The following is a 7,447-nucleotide window of genomic DNA, read 5'->3' as shown; positions in this document are numbered from 1 at the left end:
GCTAAACTCTAAACTATAAATTTTAAAAATACAATTAAAATAGTTGCTCAAAAATGTTGTCAAAGAAGTTGAATGAAATTAGTACTATCAAGTTGTCAAAATTGGAGACTTCCCACATGCTAACTTCTATGCACAATTCTGAAAACTTAAGCCTATTAATGACCAAATACATTCCAAATTTTACTTGTATCATCATTAGATGGGTTTATCATAACCACAATCCTATCTTTACCTTACTTTCAAATTTGGACAATGACTCTATGCATAAATCTTTGTTGCAGAACTTTACTTTGCACTTTCTGATATATTAAAATTCAATAGCAACTTTATAAACTTACCTTGGAGATTCCTATACTTCTTCAATTTCATTCCCTATTCATTATTGGAGGACCTTCACAACAAATTCTATATTGAGGAGAAACCCAACACATAGAAAATTTAAGGCAATTAAAAATAACTCATTCCTCTTGTACTTTGGAAAATAGTTTGTCACCGAGCTCCTGCATCCCATTCAAAGATACATCAATATGCATGCTCAAAAAAAAATCTTTTTCATCAAACCCTCAAACAATTTCTTTCAGTTCCACGTAGAAAAATCTAACCATTATCCATTTGGTCAATCTGCACAAACTTGACACTAATGATATCTAGCCCCAAAACTTGGATTATCTTTTCCAATATGGAAATCTAAGGCAATTAGTTATCTTGACCCTTGATTGAACTTTGGAGTACAATCTCCTTCAACATGCATTTATTTTTGTAATGACACCATGATTTGACTGCATTTTACTATGTATTTTTTGATCTTGAAATGAGATGAACATGATTGTGTAGATGACTTGATTATTTATAAATTTTCTAGATTTGATACACACTTTTTGTTGGATTGTAGGAGGAGGAAAAATGGTTTCGAGCAATCTAAGATTGGTCCAATGGAAAGTCAATTGAAGGAAGAAAAATAAACTGGAATTCCTTGTGCCGTGGTGGGATCTACAGCTCAGACTCTCAAATAATCAGTTTTTATTGATTTTCCTATCAAAAAATTCAGATTTTAGGTAGAGAATCTGTAAGCTCAAAGATAAATTTGAGTGTTATAAAAAATAGTTGTACTATGTACTATGATAATTATATTTTCTTATCAAGAATTTATTCATGACACTCAATTTCTTTAGCTCGGTGGGGCTGGTTGTATACTAGTTGAAACATTTAGTTGTACTGCATATAAATCCCAGTCTATAAATTTAAAACAGTAGATATATATTTGAATAAATTAAATTTGCATCAGTATTGTAGAAGGAATTTGCATCAGTACTACATTCGAGTAATTTCAAACAATCCCTATTCTTTCCTGAATTCTCTAGCTTGAAACTGACTGTGGGTAGCATTTATTAGAGATTATCCTTGCGATGTATCATGGTCATGATTGCTAGACTCTTATAAAGCTTTTGAATTCACCTCTATAATATCTTGTACATTGCAATACCCTTTGATTCATAAATTTTTAATAATGACTTCCCAATTTGATAATGATTCTTCGTCATCTTTTTTCTTCAGTCCCTTTTCCTTATAAGTGCTTCAAGTTTATAATAACAATTTTCTACATCTTGAAAACTTCTTATGATCATATCTAGAGAAATAGCTAATAGCTATGTGTTTGCACATCTTGTAGTTTCTTCATAGTAGAGCATATGATGCATTCTGCCAAGTAAATTCATCTGCATTCTGCACTTTTGTTGTTTCTCCCTTGTTGCTATTCATAGAAAACCAAGTCTTCACGGCACCATGATTGACATCATTGGTGTGTATGGAAGACAAGCTACTGATGATATTCAACATTCTCAATTGTTGAAGTCACCACCATAGAATCATCACTACATCAAGATTAGATTCTAATTTTTCCTCTTTACATTTAATTTAAAATATGGATTAAAATAAATTGCTCTTTTTATATTTAATTCTCTTTATATTTAGGTAACCACGTGAAACTAGAGGGAGACGACAAACACCATTGTGAACATTAAAATGAACTTTTTCCATTACATTGGTTGAAAAAAAATACCTTTATAATTGCAATTACTTTTTCCTCACTCCAAAACTTGATAGAACAAAACACCAATGATTCTCATAATTTATAATTATCATCCTCTTATCTAAGAAAGAATTATAAGATATCCATCATTACCTCAGTGGTTGTATTTTTCACAGATAGTACACCTAGGCTTTGGATTCCTTCAATTTTCTAGATTTTTTTACAAGAGAAAGTACCCATCGATGTACTATAGAGCATGATGCTTAGGGCATATTAAAATAGTTTGCCACAACACACTAACTGTAATCTTATCAAATACTTCATTACTAATTATTATAAGGGCCATATCATCCTCAAAACTCATTTAGGTCCTCTTCACATTGTCCCCATGAATTGTAACAAACTCGTCACTCACAAGGTTTCCAATTGCATTATGAATCTGAAATTGAACAACATAACTCATAATGTATTCATTTCCCCCAAGAAAATGAAGTTGGAAATAGCTTGAAATTTACCCAAAACAAAGAATTACTTACATCATTTAGGCTAACTTCCTTGGATCCCTAGTTGTGCATTTCCTCCATCAACTATGATTGCATTCATTCATATTTGGTTAGGTGTCATACCAACAATTTTCTCAACACTATTTAGGGAAGTATAAAGAATGTTACCTTGGTAATACGGGTTGATGGTCCCCCTACCTGCATCCTTTCCATGATAAGAATCCTTAGTGATGAAATAAGATTGGCTCATCTCATTCTTTCATTGGCTGAGACTCTCATGTTTATGAGATCCATGTCAATGGTCCCTATAACCATGACACTCAAATGCATTCAGTGGCTTCCAATCAACATAGTTCTTTCAAAGCTGACTAATTTTGTGATGATAATGCATTCAATATACAACTAAATGAACTGACAATCCTCATTGCCAAAGATGCACAATGGTTACCAGTTGAATGATTGGTGGCAGATTGTTGAAGTGCAACTTCAAGAAGCTGGAATGATTCTGCCACATCACACCTTTCAACTTGTAGAATTGGAATGTAAGATATCTTTTTATTGCCTCAATCTGGCTTTAAAACATTCAGGAATGTAACCCACTTTTGTCTATATAGGATTTTCTTACCCACTCAGAGAATCTGATGCGGGCGAGGGCTTTGCTTATTCTTATTAAGCTTTCAATTTGGCGTGGATTCATTGTGATAACCTATAAAATTCATTCAGGAGAACAAGTTAACATAACATGAGAATTGCCCTGCATCTAGATGCATTCTTCAGTAGAAGTATGAGATATACTGTTACTTTTTTCACGTGTGTAACTTGTAAGCATACTATACAAAAATTGAATTTGAGAATGTATTGAGCTAACCTTCTTGCTACTACTAGGGAAGTTTCCCTTCCTACACATTTCAACATAACCATGAATTAGATCTTCTACTGCCTCATCAGATATCTTAGGATGTATATGTTGTCTTGCATAAGTGATATACGAAGTGAGAGTCGGGAGGTCGAATACATCCAGAGTTTGGTCCTAGAATCATACTATAGTTCACATCAAAAATATCAGGTCATTGGACCCCCCATTAATTACTACATAGTATTGACCAAATTAGAACTTACCTCTAGCTTGTCATAATGTAATGCAACAAGATGCCTTACAAGGTGCCTGTCCATTTGTTCATTAGCTTTATCAAGCACTAGGTAGATCAAATCAAACCTGCAGGCATTTTTTGTGATTCTTTTATACTTGAGTGACAATAAATAAATTCTCCAGCTTGAATTCTAAAACCAAATATAATCCACCTGGAAAGCAATGTTAGAGGAAGTTGGATATTGTCAATCACTGACAATCTAGGGTTGTAGCGTGAACCACTAGGATTAGCAAAAGCTAAAATAGATGTTCTTGCATTCAGAGATGCTATGATCCCGGCCTTTGCAATTGACATTGTTTGTTGTTCCATAACCTACTTCAAAGGAATGACCAGACATTGATATACAAGTCAACCAACATCATAGATTATGAAGTCAAGAAACCAATAAAAGCACATAATTTGAAGAGCTTGGAGAAAAATCACACCACATGTAACATGCTATGAGCATTGTCTGACATCTTGTCAAACTCATCTATGCAGCAAACACCCCTATCACTCATTACCAATGCTCCACTTTCTAGAACCTATTGAGTTCAAAGAAATAAGTAGTTTATATAGAATAAAGTGGTAGGTAGCAGTGGGGGAGCAGGCAGCCCAAAGAGCTCAATGATCAACAAATTGAGTTAATAACTTACTGTTTCACTAGTTTCAGGATCCTTTGATACATAAGCAATCAAACCAACTACAGAGCTTCCACGACCACTTCTATAAATGCCTCGAGGAGCCAACTTATGCACATACTGAAGTAGTTGAGACTTACTCATACCTAGATCCCCAACAAGCAGGATGTTGATATCACCACAAAAAGTAGCACTTGAAGCTAGTTTTACTATAGTTCCCCCAAAAAGTTGTTTAAGAACATAATGGTTAACATATGGTTCAAAGAACATGCAACAAATTACCAAATAATCGAACATGAATGCAAAGAAAGATACCTGGCACAAGAGCCCTTTCTTTACATGTTCTAGCTCCCAAATACTTAGAGCTAAGGACCTAGTTAGCCTCTCATAGATATCGGGAATGCGAGATAGTTCTTTCAACTTCTCAATTTGGAAATTGGCAGTCAAAATTCAATTTTAGAGCTTGCAAAATTCATGTTATATACAAAAGGTAAAAAGTATGAGTTTATACCTTAGCTTCATAATCAGCTAGGGACATATCACCCTCTTGAAAAGAGGCAAAACTATCACTATTGGTATCATGTTCCATTGGATCTTTGGCTCACAATCTTGTCTTGTTTGCCTTTTTTAGATGAAGGCAATTGATTTAGGTCTACACCAGCAAATGATTTACAAATTAGAATTAGAAATCATAGAATATAGCATTAAGGTCCTCATTTCCAACTTAAATGGACTAAGATAGGCTTGAGAGCTTTGCTTTAAATAGAGATTTCACAATCCTTTGGTTTGGTCCCACTCTAACTGTCATAGCTTTGAAAATCTCAATAACCTACCAAAAAAAACCAATGTCAACCTTCAAATTCTAACACTTGGCAATAAAAATGAGTGTGGAATTTGTATATCATGTAATGTCAGACACACCTTGATTCAATCACCAGGTTTAGCTGCATCAACAAGTTTGTCGTGCATTAGCAAGCTAACAGTGTGTAGGATTTCCCCCTTTGGAATGGCATCAGGCATTTCTTGCAACCTTACAATCTTCTTATCAGCAAACCTAACCACAAAGTAAAAGGATATAGTTGTCTTTAGAGTCTTGAAAATGTAGCTTCAAATCATGCATAAACTAAAATCAACAATTTCCTACCTGCATTTGTTATGCATTAATGTCAAAGAATTCATAGCAGCACATTATGGCCTTGCACAACATGTAGGTTCATCAATCTGACCTGAGCATTTGAAGCATAAAATAGGATGTGAATACAAATCCAACAAAAACACTTTTAGACAGCAAGTACCATTGTACGTAGTGAAGCAAAGATATGAGATTTTTTTTAAAAACATGAAACACATTTGACAAAATTCGGTAGAAGATTCTCATGGAATATGAGAATAAAATTTGGTTTGAAAGTTCTCACACAGGGATTTTTTCACACTAAAAAAATGTGCTCTCTCATATATAGCTTTCATCAAGCAAACATCTCAATGTGAGAAGAACCTCATGTATGGTGTCCTATTAGTTCCAATTAAGGTTACAGAGAGCAGATCAATAGTGGCCGTGTCACAATAAGGAGTAAGATCTTATTTGCAAAATCATGGAATCTAAAAGCTTCTGAGATCACTTTCATAAGCATGAATATGTTTAAAGCCGTAGATTCTCTGCCACAGTTTATGCAAAATAGAATTGAGAAATAAGAATAACATACAATGAAGACACAATTAACTATTATATTAAGAGTTCAATTGCAATCCAATGAATTACCTCTATCAATAGGTACTAGTGCTGGAGCGTATCCACAAACAAGGCACCTAAAGAATGCTTCTTTGATTTTTGGTATAATTGAGCTGCACCGAATTATCATTCCTTTGACTAAAACCATCTTCTCAATATCTAGATTTCAAAGACAACAAAACCCCCTTATTATATTTTTCAAATAGCATTGAACAATGAAGACATAACTTTAAAAAGCATTGCCTACCTGATGGATTCAGATCTTGCATGTTAACTGTATCTCTAAGATTGAATATTCTTGCCTGAATGCAATGGCAGTTATATGTAAGTTTGAGGCTTATTTATGTGCATAAATAAACAAAAACTGAAACAAGAAAGTCATTAAATGAAAACATACTAACTGACAAAACATATTTTTCCAAAAATACAATTTAGTCACTAGTATGTGCTTCTCCCACAAAGGGTTGAGGTGAACAACTACATCCATCAATACAATGTCAAAAATGGCAAGAACTTCAAGAGGATATCTGACCATCTTGCCATAAAGGTCTTCATCATATTTGAAGATGTTCATTGCATCAATATTCAACGAATCACCTTCGACTTCCATTGTCTAAATGAGAAATCAACTAAATGAAGTGAATACAAAAGCAAATGTGCTCAACCAATAATTTGAAATGAGACTAGATGGTAACCATAAGAAGCCAACAAGGACAAATTTGAACTTGTTCCAAGAGCCTCATGTATTTCCCCTCAAGGTCTGAAGGATCATCCCTAAAATTCCTTAAAAAGAACTGAACTGCTTGATTGACATCTTGAACACTTATGTTTGTGCCCCAATCAAGCATAGGGGGGGTTGCCATCAAGGTCACCCTTGAAAGACTGGGGCATCTAATTATAACAACCAAAAGAGGTAATTAATGTGTGTTTCAACATAACATATTATACAAATTGAAAAGAAATGATTGACTCAATTGATAGGTAGTTCTATGTCCAAAAGGTTTCTTGGTACAAGGCAATATCTTCAAAATAGGTTTCTTTAATGTAGAAGGCACCAAAAGTTGGTACATAGGCATCTGCTATGTCGATTCCCTAAGGAGGCAGTTACTTGGACAGTCAATGTGGACCACCCATTGAGGTTTGTAGAATAGAAGGGTTGTCTGGTATGACCCATTTGACAGGACCCTGGGAATATCCATGGTTGAACTGACCCAGAATCTGGGTGTGCAGGCTAACATACCATTAATATAGTTTTTAATGCTTCTCACTAGCAATAAAGCATGTTTTATTAGCCCATTATTTATCTGGTTCACCTATATTACTTCAAAAAATCTAATCCAATGTTTATAACAGTAGAGTTATATTTATTAGAATATGATACATTTTCTATTTTAGTATGTCTAGGTTACATACTC

At 34.1% G+C, this 7,447-nt stretch overlaps 1 pseudogene; it reads right to left on the bottom strand.

Annotated features, from left to right (window-relative positions):
• Positions 1-2,393: 2,393 nt before the first annotated feature.
• Positions 2,394-6,895, bottom strand: LOC149536780 (DNA replication licensing factor MCM4-like; annotated as a pseudogene).
• Positions 6,896-7,447: the final 552 nt, after the last annotated feature.

Source organism: Cupressus sempervirens, chromosome 10 (genome assembly GCF_028749045.1).
Source record: "Cupressus sempervirens isolate cs-2001-9-10 chromosome 10, ASM2874904v1, whole genome shotgun sequence".
Lineage (NCBI taxonomy): Eukaryota > Viridiplantae > Streptophyta > Pinopsida > Cupressales > Cupressaceae > Cupressus > Cupressus sempervirens.
Note: the sequence above shows the minus strand (reverse complement) of the source record. Positions and strands in the feature narration are given on the sequence as shown.